Source organism: Triticum dicoccoides, chromosome 2A, assembly GCF_002162155.2.
Source record: "Triticum dicoccoides isolate Atlit2015 ecotype Zavitan chromosome 2A, WEW_v2.0, whole genome shotgun sequence".
Taxonomy (NCBI): Eukaryota; Viridiplantae; Streptophyta; class Magnoliopsida; order Poales; family Poaceae; genus Triticum; species Triticum dicoccoides.
In genome coordinates, this window is record NC_041382.1 from 739,102,289 (window position 1) to 739,117,503 (window position 15,215).

Here is a 15,215-nt window from a genome sequence, read left to right on the forward strand (position 1 = left end):
CCAAAACATATTGCACCGCAAAATTCATGTCTATAAATAAATAGCCACAACATATGGCAAATACAGTAAACAAATCCATGGAGATGAAAAATAAATTTTGATAAAAAATACTACAGTGTGACTACCAATGCGTAGATATCAAGTCCAGTTTATCATCTCTTATTAACTTCCTACTTGAGGCACTTGAGAATTTCTTGTACATCATATGGGATATTGTCTTCAGCTTCATTTGCATCATACTCGAGCAAGTGTATCAAAATATTCTTTCTCAACTCATAACCATCCTACATGAGCAATGCATGATGTTAGGATGCAATTTTGCTTCAAACTTTGTGATATAGAACACTCACCATGCAAATTGGACGAACAAATTTGTTACCATCCTGTCTCCCCAACCGGGTACAATAATGGGTACGCCAAAGGATCATAGCATCCATAGTAGGCTCTGATGTACAAAGGACGGTCCCCTTTTGCATGCACAATAACACTTCTATCAAAAGTGTGTTGCGGGTCAGTACCCTCAACCCACATTGCAGCCACCTGTGAAGCTGTAGGGGCATTGTACCTCCGCTGGTCCAATTTTATATTTGTGTTGAGTGTAATTTTATATTCCGCTAGGTCTGGAACTGAACCAAGGCTCTTAAAAGTCTTGACATATGAGTTGTTCTCCAGTATACGCAGAATCTTCCGTATGAGGTTGATATCTAGATCTGGAGAGCGTTTCACCCTATGTTCTAAGGCTTCATCTGCATCATAAATGTACAATTGCAAATGTCTGGGTCCGTGATCACCAGGTAGAAGATGGTCTAGACGGTGGTACAACTGACCATGAGCACGGAAGGTGTATACACCGGTTCTTGCCGCGGTGTTGACCCGTTTGTCCAGTGTAACTCCAAGGCTTGTGAAGGAGAAGTGGGAGTTGAAATATCGAATGTGCTGCCTAAAGTACTTTGCATCCCCATCTACCTGACTTGAAAACAATCGTTGCAGTTCTTGAGGAACCTCTGTGATAAATACCTTGACCTTACCTTTTCTGCCAGAAGGCTGGACCTTCATACTGGAACCTAATTGCTCCACAATGGAGACAATCTTTTACTAGCTTCAAAACATGATGCTTGGTGGGTAGATTGTGGTAGACGTAGTCGTAAGGATCATGAGTCTCATAAGCATACGAACCATCAGTTGTCACTCTGTACGATTCGAAGTCATTACCTGGAAAGTCACGAGCAAGAATTAAATCCGGGGTCGCAAAGAATAGTGACTCACAACAGTAATGAATTATAATCTCATGGTATAAGTAACCTTGTGCGCTAAAGCGCCTACTCTCCTCCTCATCATCATCATCATACACAGTCTCTCCCTCCTGGGAGGTGTCCATGTTTTCTATGGGAACACAATGATTGAATCAGCTAAATATAATGAATGTGGGTACCATCATGGAAGGGAAGAGAACACACCTTCAATTTCAACATCCGGTCTCATTGGCTCAAAAATTCCGGCTACATCAGAGTCATCGTCAATGTTGCAGACTCGTGGAAGACATAGGAAAACCAACCCAAGAGAGCAGACAAGGTTGTCAAATGTATAATAGCATTCTCAGTGCGAATATCAAGTGGCTTATGCGTTTAAGATCTCCATCAAACCATACTATGCATTTCAATCAGACAATTAAATACATATGTGGTTGTTTTGTATGGCAGGTGTGCATGGTGTCTGGCATACGGATCCAGATGACTTACTAGCATGGTTGTTTTGGTCGGAATCGGCACAAGTCGTCCGCTTTCCTTTCTTGTACTCGCGAACCCGATATAATAAGGCATCTCTCTGGTCCGTGCTCATTTCTGAGTATTTCGTTCTCTTACAAATGCACTCCTTCTCGTAGCGTGCAGCTGAATCTATATAACGTAAGGTAGAAGTCTCCATATCATGTCGAAAGGACATTGTGCTGTAATATAACAGGATGAATAATTGCACACGGATCCAGATGTCTTACCAGCATGGTCGTTCTGGTCGGATGAGGCACAAGTCGTCCGCTTTCCTTTCTTGTACTCGCGAACCCGATATAATAAGGCATCTCTCTGGTCCGAGCTCATTTTTGAGTATTTCGTTCTCTTACGAATGCGCTCCTTCTCGTAGCGTGCAGCTGAATCTATATAAGGTAAGGTAGAAGTCTCCATGTCATGTCCAAAGGACATTGTGTTGTAATATAACAGGATGAATAATTGTTGGTAAGTTTCAGCATACCTTGTGGTTCAATGGACGGACTGAAGATAAAACTCGTTGGCACAAAGTCATTGTGTTCAGCCGACCTCGCTCTCCGTGCATAAGTTGGATTCCTATGCAGCCAATCATCAGAATCGTTGTCCTCTGTATTTGGCTCTCCAACCAGCGTGTGTCCCACACGGGTGATACTGGATTGTGCCGATCCATAATGTGTGATACCTACAGTTGATGTAGAAAAACATGGGATGATAAGCATTCCGGCTTCAGTCGACAATTTATGTGACATTGCAAGTTTGAACTGAAAACAAATGGTGGTGCTCTGACCAGGTGGTGCGCCGGTTGCAGTTGTCGATATGTGCCGTGCCACGGGAAGACAAGTACTCTCGGAGGTTGGTACCGTAATGGTTGAACCTGTTTTGAAGAAGAGCAGACAAACTCATAAACCCAGAGCAAGATGTGTCATTAATATAGTGGTATTTGAAGGTGGTATTACCAGGTGAAGATTGCGAGTACGAGCTGTGAGGCACTTCGACCGTAACACTGTCATGTACAGCTTTTTTTTGCAGCCGACCAACCACAGCTTATGCAAGTGTTCTGCTCTTTGTTCGTCTGTTAGTCGAGCATACCAATTATTGGCAGTCCTTTTTCGCCCGACATTAGCATCTCCGGAATGTCGAACAGCAGCCGTGGAGTCCCCTGTACATCTTGCATCTGACATAAGGCAGGAGTCAGGCGAACAAGCAAAATGAGAAAATGGTCATTCAATAATTATGATATGCGGAGTATGAACATACCATTTATGTGTGTGTTGGTTATGTTGCTCAAAGGGGTACATTCCTTGGATCCTAACGAAGCATGTGCCTCAGGTGTTAGTTGACCAGTAATAATATTCAGAGACTGAGCCTTCTTTTCTTGTCGGGACATACGACGTTTTTCGAGGAATGCTGCTCTCTTCTCATCAGACAGTTGGGCATACCATGTAGTCTTTTTTGCTTGCTGACTATTAGTAGTGACATTTGCGTTCTCAATGGTAGACGAGTTCGTTATGTCTGTAAATGGGGAACGATGCGTAGTTGTTCGTGGAACTTTGTCTGGATTACTCTTCGTCATCTTATAGGAAAAACACAAATGTTAAGAAGAACCAACAAAGTACAGAAAGAGGTGAAGAAGCAAATGCAATATCCGGAAATGCAGGATTTGAACATAGATAAAGTGCAGGATTGGAACAGCATGTGCAATGTGGGACTACAGAGTTCAGAGCAAGCAACATAGATAAAGTGCAGGATTGAAATTAGAGCAATACATAAATTTGCATCTGTTTTAACTGTGGCACTGTAAATTGATTTATTAGAAGAAGATATAAACATAGCTTGAATTAACAGCAAGGCTATTGGATGTGGATACCAAAATAATGAATTAAATAAGTAGAACTTTAGAGAAACTACCACTATTTTAAAAGTGAGATCTGTTCTATTGATCAAATCAATAGGTTATTTTAAACTGAAAAGGCCCACAAAGATGCTAATAATCCTAGAGAGTTAGAAGACCAAAAATTATTTAACCCACTATGATAATACAGAGTAGTTAGCAAGAAGTATATACATACTATTTTACAAATAAGGTATATACAACAATTATCAGAGTATATACTACCATATGGAGTATATACATATAATACTGGCAATACGGTTAGTAGATTCTTGATTGTCACAAAGGAGTATACTACTACTACTACAAAAATAAGCAACTGAAGCAAAATCATGGTCCAAGTAAAGAACAGATCGATTCTCCATAATTTACTTAGCTCATGTACGTATATGATTAATCTGACCAGGCTGAAACAATGCCTAGAACTGACAGCAGCAGAAACACCAGCGGAATTTAGAAGCGTAGAATCAAACCAAAAACCCAAAAATTGTGACAGCAAGCAGTAAGAATGTGAGGGCAAAGCACCTGGAGCGTGGAGGTCCGGCATGGGCTGTGTCCTGGCGGTGCGTGGACGCGGCGACCCGGTCGGCGCGGGCTGTGTCCTGGCGGCGCGGCGGTCCGGGCGGATGGAGCGTGGACGGCGCAGCGGTCCAGGCGCCTTGAGCGCGGACGGCGCGGCGGTCCAGGCGCCTTGAGCGCGGACGGCGCGGCGGTCCAGGCGCCTTGAGCGTGGACGGCGCGGCGGTGCGTGGCGCGGGAGGCACGGGCGGAGGTTCTCCGGCGGCGGTCGAGGCGGTTGGCTGGTGCGGCTGCAGCAAGAGGGCGGGCGAGGGGTGGGGCGGTGCCAAAACTGCTGGTTGCGAGAGGGCAGAGGGGATCGACGTGGTCGGGGAACGATGTTAACCCAATGGCAATGATTGGTAATTAATTAAGTAATGGCATGGTGGGTAATTAAAGCGTAAAATGCGTTTAGTATTCTGGAGGGATGTAGACCATCAAATTGCAGGTTCGATGGATAGGATGATTTAGTTCTTCGTCCTCTCTTTCTTTTATAGTAGTAGTAGATGCACTTTTGGCTTTTCAGTTAAAGTCGGAACCACGACACGGGCGCACGTCGGCAGCTCGTCGGGACGCAGCGGCGACGGCCGGCCACCGTGGCGCGCCTCTGTTTTTGGCCCGAGAAGGTAGTTCATTGTTTATTAGTACCTGTATTTTTTTTGGCGGTGCAGTATTGTGGTTGGCTTAATGATTTTCTCATCGAGCTGTTTTGCGGCCAAACTTGCAGCTCCGTTGGACGAGTTTTTTGTTTTTAGGGAAACTCCGTTGGCAGTACTTCATATAATATGTTGGCAAAAGCCCACTCATGACAAAGCCCAGACATTCGAGCCCATTGCCCACGTCTGCCTCTCTCGTCGTCCAGGTCGCCCTGTGTTACGGACCAACCTACTACCACTGCCACAGCGGCCCGTCAAGGCGATGGAGTACAGCAACGGATCCGGAGAGCCCACGAGCCTAACAAGCGCTACACCGGCCCAGAGTGGACGACGTAACTACTTAAGCAAGCGCCGAACTGGAGAAAGGCAGGAAGAAACGAGACACTGGCGGCGGCTCTCTCTCTCCCGATCCTCTTTTCCCTCCTGTATCCAAGAACTCTAGATCGAAACTTTCCAATTCCTCTGTATTAAGCTAGTGATTGAGTTAAGGTACCTAAGGGGAGCGTAACATTTGGTATCAGCAGCCTTTTCCCCCCACCACCTTAACCCTGGCCGCTCGATTTCCTTCGATCATCCAAACTCGCCGCGGCAAGCACACAACCATTGAGGAGACCAACAAGGCCCCGGCCGATCTGACAGCGGCGATCAGCGGCATATCTGCCCAGATCGGCGAGATCCATCCCATCGTCCTCGAGCTCTAGGGGTGGCGACCGGCTGTCGAGCGCTCGGTGGAGGACCTGCGCTTGGAGGTGGGCGAGCTGCGACAGGAACTTAAGGAGGTGCGGCCAGAGACCGCGCCGGTGCCCGATCCGGCATCTACGACAGCTACGGAGTTGGCGCAGCCAATTCGTCTCACAGATCTGCCTCCACTCCTTCCGTCGACGGCAATACCGCCACTCAAGCCTGCTCCGATCGCGGACGCACGTCTTCCTCAACTCAGCGAGCGCCTCTTGCCTCGCGGTGGCGACGGCCACGGGCCCGCTGGCCACGGCAAGACGCAAGATCACCGGGGGCTGTCGCCGGGGGAACGGACCCCGCGGGCACCTCCGGTCACGGGTATGGCCGATTTCCACCCTTTTGCTGCAGAGAGTTCGTTTATGGGAGAGCGTCAATTCGGATTCGCCCGATTTCCACCTCCCCCATGTTTTGATTTTCCTCTGTTCGATGGAGATGGGCCACGAGCTTGGCGTTTGAAATGTGAGGCGTATTTCAGAGTTTGTACGCTTAGTCCTGACACTTGGGTGAGCTGCGCCGCGATGTATTTCATCGATGGGGCACTGTCTTGGTTGCAATCCACCAAGGCGCACCTAATATATACAGACTGGGGTATGTTTGCAGAAGCAGTGTGTGCATAGTTTGGGAGAGAGGAATTCCAGTCCCTGTTGCGACAATTCAATCGTCTACAGCAGAGCGGTTCGGTGACTTAATATGCAGAGAAGTTCATGCAGTTCATGCACAATTTGGTGGCACACCATGAATCATGGGAGCCATCGTATTTCATTACACACTTTATTGATGGGTTGAAAAAAGATATTAGAGCTGCAGTAGTTTTACATCGACCAAAAACGCTCGATACTGCTGTCGATCTTGCCTGTTTACAGGAGGAGGTGCTCGAAGCTATGCGCAGAGAGGACAAGAAGGACGATCGTCGGTATTCAACACCGGTATCGTCTCGAGCGGTGCCGCGCACGGCCCTGCCCTTGCCTCCACCGCCGGTTTTCGCTCCAACCAAGCCTGCAGTGCCCGTGGAGGGGCGCAGCACAGACCATCGCGCACAGGAGGCGGCGCACTCGCAACCTGCGGAGGACAAGATCGTAGCTCTCCGCGCATATCGGCGCGCGCGGGGACTCTGTTTCACCTGCGGCGAGCGCTGGGGGCGCGACAATCGCTGTGGACCGACCGTGCAGCTGCACGTGGTGGAAGAACTGCTGGCGATGATGCACAGCGAGCCAAGTGACTCCAACGACCTGAACCAAGACGAGGCGGCAAGCGAGCAAGGGGCAGATTGCTGCGTCCTTTCCAAGGAGGCTCTCGACGGAGGGGAATCCAACACCACCATGCACCTCCACGGCTGGGTCCAAGGCCAGGAGGTGTTGATGCTCGTCGACTCGGGCTCCTCCCACAGCTTCATCTGCGAATCCCTCGCCGCTCGGCTGCAAGGTGTGGTCAAGGCCAAGCACCCGTTGGCAGTGCGGGTGGCCAATGGTGGTGTCATGCGCTGTGATCAAGAACTGCCGAAGTGCCAATGGCAGACCCATGGAGTCACCTTCGACACCATCCTTAAGGTACTTCCGTTGGGGTGCTATGATGTCATTCTTGGCATCGACTGGCTAGCACAGCACAGCCCCATGAAAGTGCACTGGCTGGAGCAGACGATGGATTTTGAGTACCAAGGCTCCACCATCCACCTCCAAGGGGCGAAGGCAGATGTTAGCCAATGCAAATCCCTTTCCGGCGAGGAACTAGCTGAGTTGCTGCATTGCGCTGGGGTCGTGCACATGGTTCAGCTTTGTGCCACTATGCAAGGGGAGCAAAGCTTGATAGAAGTGCCGGTGCCTGCGGAGATTGAGTCACTGATCAGCGAGTTTGAGCACCTGTTCGCAGAGCCGAAGGGGCTACCACCGCAGCGTTCGTTCGATCATACCATCCCTCTGCTTCCGGGAGCAAAGTCGGTCAATGTCCACCCATATCACTACAGTCCAGCTCAAAAAGACGAGATTGAGAAGCAGGTAGCGGACATGCTTGCTCAGGGGATTATTGCGCCCAGCTCCAGCCCGTTTGCGTCGCCAGTACTGCTAGTCCAGAAGAAGGATTTGTCTTGGCGTTTCTGTGTAGACTACCGCCAGCTCAATGCCATAACAGTCAAGAACCGTTTTCCATTCCCGGTCACCGACGAGCTTCTGGATGAACTCGCGGGGTCCAGGTGGTTCACTAGCTCAGATCTCCGAGCCGGATACCATCAAATACGTAACCCGAGGACGAGTACAAGACCGCTTTCAAGACCCACCATGGGCATTTTGAGTTCAAGGTGCTAGCGTATGGCCTAACAGGTGGACCTGCTACCTTCCAGGGGGGATGAATATTGTGCTAGCTCCAGTTAATCGCAAGGGGGTGCTGGTTTTTATTGAAGACATCCTGGTGCACAGTGCCACACTAGAGCAACACCGGGATAAGCTGCGACAAGTGTTCCAGCTATTGAATAAGCATCAGTTAAAAGTCAAGAAGAGCAAATGCACGTTTGCCAGCCCGAGCTTGCTGTACTTGGGGCATGAGATCAGTGGGGAGGGGGTGCGCACCGACAATAAGAACATTGCTGCCGTCGAGAAATGGCCAACACCCTCCACTGTCAAGGAAGTGCGCGGTTTCCTTGGCCTCGCGGGTTACTACCGCAAGTTTGTGAAGAACTTTGGCATCATCAGTCCTCCCTTGACAGACCTGCTTAAAAAGAACACCGTGTTCCGCTGGACATCATTGGAGGAAGCAGCCTTCCAGGAGCTTAAAAAGGCGCTGATCACTGCACCAGTTTTGGCATTGCCAGATTTCACGGTTCAGTTTGAATTGGAAACAGATGCTTCGGACAAGGGGATTGGGGCAGTCCTCAAACAAGGCAAGCATCCAGTGGCATTTCTGAGCAAGGCTTTAGGCCCGCGCAACAGCGCCCTGTCCACCTACGAGGAGCAGGGACTGGCAATCCTGTTAGCGGTGGAGCATTGGCGCCAATACTTGCAGAGTGATGAGTTCCTCATTCATATGGATCAGCGCAGGTTGGTCCACCTTGAGGACCAGCGGTTGGCAACCCCGTGGCAGCAGAAGATCATGTCAAAACTGCTTGGTCTGCGTTACAGAATTGTCTACAAACGCGGCATGGACAACCGGGTGGCTGATGCACTATCCAGGCGTCCCGGACCAGCTCAAGGAGACCTTACGTCGATCACAGTAGCAGTGCCGGCATGGTTGGAGTTAGTTCAGCAAGGGTATAAGGACGATCCTATAGCGCGCAAATGGCTAACACGACTGGCCACAGGAACAGCCAACACGGATGGATTCACATTGGACTCTGGAACCATTAAGCAGCACGGACGAGTTTGGCTCGGCAACAATGTACAACTTCAGAAACAGGTGTTGTCTGCATTACATGCAAGTGCCATTGGTGGACATTCAGGTTTCAATGTCACCTATCACAGAGTGAGACGGCTGTTTACTTGGCCTGGGATGAAGCAACACGTGTGACTATTTGTTGAGGAATGCCAGACTTGCAAACAAGCTAAGCCAGAACGGGTCCGGTATCCTGGCCTCCTGGAACCACTGCAGGTGTCCAAACAGGCTTGGGAAGTTATAACCATGGATTTCGTGGAAGGGTTACCGCAATCAGCAAGATACAACAGTGTATTGGTGGTGGTGGACAAGTTTTCCTGGTATGCCCATTTCATTCCCTTGTCGCATCCCTTCGCGGCATTTCAAGTGGCTCAGGTGTTTGTCAACAACATCTACAAACTCCATGTACTGCCAACAGCAATTGTTTCAGACCGCTACCCCATCTTCACCAGCACTATGTGGAAAGAGCTGTTCTGACTGACTCACACCGAACTCCGCATGAGCACGACATGACACCTGCAGACAGATGGGCAGTCCGAGCGAGTCAATCAATGCTTGGAGACCTATTTGAGATGTTTCGTCCATGCTTGCCCGACCAAGTGGTCCCATTGGCTGGCCCTCGCCGAGTTCTGGTACAATACTTCTCCTCACTCTGCCCTTGGAACATCCCCATTTGAAGCCTTGTACGGGCATGCGCCACGGCATTTTGGCATCATCGACCCCATGTCGTGCGCGGTGCCGGACCTGGACGATTGGCTGCAAGACCGGGCGCAAATGGAGGCCTTGCTCCGGCAACACCTGCTTCGTGCTCGTCAGCAAATGAAGGAGTCCGCAGACAAGAAGAGATCAGTCCGCGTGTTCGCAGTGAAAGACTGGGTGTTCCTGAAGATTCAACCATACATTCAACGGTCGCTAGCTACGAGAGCTAACCGAAAACTGTCCTTCCGGTATTTTGGTCCTTTTCAGGTGGTGCAACAAGTCGGCCAAGTCACCTACAAGCTTCAGCTTCCCGCCTCATGCAGCATCCACCCTGTCTTTCACGTGTCCCAGCTGCGCCGGGCCTTGCTGCCAGTGGAACAAGCCCTAGACGAGCTGCCAGCGGAGGCAGCGCCCAACCCCGAACCCGTGGAGATCCTCGACACTCGCCTTCACCATTGCGGTACGGCTCTGGTTCCTCAAGTACTCATTCGCTGGACGGGGCAACCGGCTTCTGTGGCGACTTGGGAAGATCGCGAGGAGCTCCAACACCATTACCCAGCCGCTCCAGCTTGGGGACAAGCTGATTCTCAAGAAGGGGGGAATGTTACGGACCAACCTACTACCACTGCCACAGCGGCCCGTCAAGGCGATGGAGTGCAGCAACGGACCCGGAGAGCCCACGAGCCCAACAAGCGCTACACCGGTCCAGAGTGGACGATCTAACTACTTGAGCAAGCGCCGAACTGGAGAAAGGCAGGTAGAAACGAGACACTGGCGGCGGCTCTCTCTCTCCCGATCCCTTTTCCCTCCTGTATCCAAGAACTCTAGATCGAAACCTTCCAATTCCTCTGTATTAAGCTAGTGATTGAGTTAAGGTACCTAAGGGGAGCGTAACACCCTGTCTCGAGCTCGAAGCCGCCGCACGCCGCCGCTGAATACCTGAATCCCGATCCCTCCTTCCGAGCTCCGACTGCTCCCGGCTCCACTTCGGACCTGCCGCGCCCACCTTGCCAGCAAGCTCCCCCACCTCCAGCGACTGGCGCCGATGCGGCGTCTCCCTGACTCCGTCCCCGCACCACCTGCACCTTCTGCTCGAGGTACGGAGCTGATACACGAGGCACGGAGGCGGAGGAGAGAGGGCTGGCAGAGAGTGCGTGGACTTCAAGAGGCTGAGAGAGCTGATACACGAGTACAGTGCAGCAACGAACTAACCCATCTTCAGGCACGTGCTTCTCAGCTCATGTGTGTGTGTGTGTGTCTATATATATATATATATATATATATATATATATATATATATATAGAGAGAGAGAGAGAGAGAGAGAGAGAGAGCCTAAATGTAGGGCACGTTCGTGCATGGATAGATCAGCGGCAGCACATGACTAGCTGAAGTATTTAGGCAGCGGATGACTCGTTCAGTGTTACAATATGGTGTGGTTCATCTCAACCAGCTGCCCCCGCCGTGACGCACAGCCTAAATCTGAAGAGTGTTGCCTGTACATCAACACTGATATACAATGAGTCAAACTGGGGTTTTTTTTCTTGTGTGGTTTGATCTAACTAATTGGGAAGTTTTTGGTGATGGCACTACAATTTTTTCTCTAAGTGGCAGTTGGTCAGCCGTTGACTGCACTATTGGACTGTACACATTATAAATCAGTTTTACTAAGTCTCCGTGGACTAAGACTTCGTTATGTCTCAGTCGATACTATATCCCTTAGATCTTGTATAGAGAATTGTGCATTCTTTTCTTCAGCTTCTTTCTTTTTCTTTTTATATACTATATCATTCGACTGAGGCTTGGTTAAGTCTCAGTCAACTGAGAACTAACTACACTTATTATAAATTTCCTCTCAACAACAGTTGCTCATCATGGATTTTTGTCTTTCGGCCCCCCCAAGCATTTTTGTCTAGCTCCGCCACTGCTTTCTAGTGATCAGTTCCAGGAGTACAATTCCAAAACTATAAACATCACTCTTTGCTGTGAGGCGACCATTCTGAGCAAACAGAGGGTCCATGTAGCCGATACTTCCTATATTATTTAGAGTATATAGAGTATTTTCAGTGTTGACTAGTCTTGATATTCCAAAGTCTGATATTTCTGCTCTGAGTCCATCATCCAGAAGTATATTATCAGGCTTGATATCACCATGAATGACCTGAGTATACATTTGTGAATGCATATAGGCCAATGCTTCTGCACAATCAATGGCAATTCTTAGCCGTGTATCCAAAGTGATGGGAATGCTATCCTTGTGAAGGAAGTCACTTAGATTTCCTTTGGAAATATACTCCGTGACCACCATAAGGGCATTTTCATCTACACAGTAGCCGACTAATCTGACTACATTCTTGTGATTGATCTCACGGTGGACGATCAACTCTTTGTCAAAACTTTCTTTTGCATTGTAGATAAACTTCTTGACTGCAACCATACTTTTGTCCTCAAGGACTCCTTTATAAACTTCTCCAAAGCCACCTTTACCGAGTACAGTTTCATAGTTGTTGGTAAATCTTCGTATCTCATCTTCTGTAAAATATTTTATATTATGATTGCTACGTGCAGTCCATTTCGATCTATGCTCTTCCCGGATGCGTTGTGTTACTATATTTTCTGCCATCTTTGAAAGTAGCAGGGAACTTATTCAATGTTGGAAGACAGTTTGACCTAGAAAAAAATTCTGCTAGTGTTCGTCAAATTTAACCCATCATATAAATGAGGAAACAAATAAATAAAGTACGTAAGAGTGCTTAATTTCATTGGATTAATCATCAATTAATTAGTAGGGATTTCAGATGCCCATTGGGAAACATATATGGATGTTGTTTATAGAGGCCCTAGCTGTTGAAGATGACCAATCTATTTATCTATTTTACTGTTTCAGATGTTTTCACAACACTGCAGAGAATCATTTGTGTTCATGGACTGCATCGCTAGAGGAAGTACAACGTAGGTGTGCAACACTGAATTAATATTTATTGTAAGTTTTGCTGTGAATTTTGAATAACAGCTTCATATCTGGGTAATTCACTAACTCTACATAATTGCTTCCTTGCAGAGAAAATGAAGCAATTTTTTGGATTGAGCATGAAGAAAAAGGTTGGGATCAACCAAACAAAGTGAAGAGTTTAAATCCAAATTGATAATATCTCGGGAAAAAAACAAGACAGAGATGGGTGTGGTAGAGCCAAACATACCACTTTAGAGTTGACGCCGTAACATGACACAATCAGCTGAGCCTTCTTTTGTTAGTGGTCGCACAGATCGCCATGGGATGGAACTAGAAAAAAGAAGAGATCGCCATCGTTGATGGTCAACTTTCGAAACATGAATGAGGTAGCCCTATCCGTGGTTGTTGGGGTTACTTAACAACTGCTGCCGAATTAGATAAAGATTATCATGCCAAACTTTCTACTTATTATGTAAGAGCGTCCCGATCCCATGATTGCAAACGTACAAAAACATAACATTAGATAGTACCAACATGCGCTATGTCTCTATCTCCTCGTGTGAAATATAAGACCTGGTCGTCTGCAGGGTCTGGGCTGGGTTTCCCTAGTGTTTTTCTTTTTCACTCGTGATATTGTGTGTGGTGTTGCATGGTTTTACTCCGGGAGTTGGATTTTTCCTGGTTTTAGTATCTTTGTCCATTACCTTGTTTTTTTTTCTTTTCTCTTTTTCCTTTTTTTGTCTATATCTTTTTTCACTATCCTGTTTTTATTTTCCTTTTAACCAAAATACAACTATTTTTTGAAAAATGCATGAATATATTTAAATGGGTGGAAGCCTTTCTATAAATTACTTTTGAAATGTGAGAACACTATTTTAAGTAACATGAATATTCACATTTTTTTAGAATGTGAAAACACTTTAAAATTACGTGAACATTTAAAAATAATAATACTTGTAATTACTTAACATTCTACAAAAGTACATGAAATATTTTAAAATTAAGTGGGCAATTAAAAAACACATAACTTCTTCTTTAACGACATGGATATATTTTTTAATATGTGAACACTTTTAAAAAATTTATGAACATTTAAAAAAATTGTAAATAACTTTTTAAAATATACGAATATTTTCTTAAATACATGAAAACTTTAAAATACAGGAAATGTTCTCTTAGAAGTACATGATTTTATTCTTTTTATATGAGCATATTTTTTAATAACACTTAATTTTTATACTTATTTTACTATTAAATTAGTTATATATAAACTAGTGGGATAAATATTTATTTTATATATTTAAGAAACATAAAAATACCTAATAATGGGCTGCACCCGAATGTTGGCCCAACACTTCTAAGAGCGAGGTATAGACGCACACAAATATATCACCAGTCCTATTTGGCCGGAACCTAGGTTTTCACCCGCAGAGCTCGACATTCAAATAGCAGAGGAGGTGAAGGGGCTCCGCAAGGACGCCTCCAAGAAGGTGAACGACGGTCGAGGCCATCGTGGTCGTCGGCATCGATCAAGGTCGGCGCAAAGCTTTCGCCTATAGCTCACCATGCCCAAGTCATAGCATCGTATCCCTTCCTTTGCTCGCGCATTGGTAACCAGGTGGGCAAGATGGCTTTGCCGCTGCCAACATCCACCACCCCCGCCAGCTCGATACGCAGCACTCCGCTACCATATTTCAGCCCTTGTGTATGCGACGATGGCGCGCATGTCAGCTTCGTCCGATGAGGACACCATTATGCGAGCGGCTTCATTGGCTCATGGCTAGTTAACTTTGATGAGTTAGTGTTGTCTAGCATCATGAGTTGTAGCGCTTAGCAATTATAGTTTGGTGCTAGAATGTAGAAGGTCGAGAGACCTCACTCTTGATTATTCACGTTCTTTTTTAAAAAACAAGGTAAAAGACTTGACAATTTTCATTGATTAAGAAGAAGGTTTAGACATAAGCCGCGAGGCGGCAAAAAAAGTATTCTCGTGACATAACAATACTAAGCTGCATGGCTCCCGCCAAGTTTAAAGATGGGCCTCCTCTTTGATTTTTGTGATAACAATGGAGGTCGGGCGAGGACATTTTTGAAAAATTCTTGTTTTACGCTACTTCCAAATTTTCCATGAGACAAGCAACATCAGGGAGGCGATAGCCTTCCTGCGGTCACCTCCACCATTAACCGCCTTAATCCATCAATCTCTAACTGAGTCTTCATGACGCCAAATCATTGGCGAGGAGTCAAGGATGCCAAGCCAAGTGCAAATTTTGGTCCAAATCCGGACAGTGAACGTACATTGGAATAGGAGGTGAGCCACGGATCTTGCACTTGCTTGCAGAGAGGGTATAAATTGCAGTTTAGCCAACCTCGGCGCAGTAAACAATCGGCTGTTCAAACAAGATTTTGGAAGATCAAAGTGTGACTTGTAACTGAACATGTACAATGTACTTACTATATAAACAAACCAATATAATGATTATGACTGGAGTGTGGCGTTTTGGTGGCCGAGCTATCTGGAGGCCGAAATCTGTGCCATCTAGGATAGTGTTGTGATGTGTGCTGATCTGTTTTCTCGTGGATATACGCCGAGTATTCAATTCCA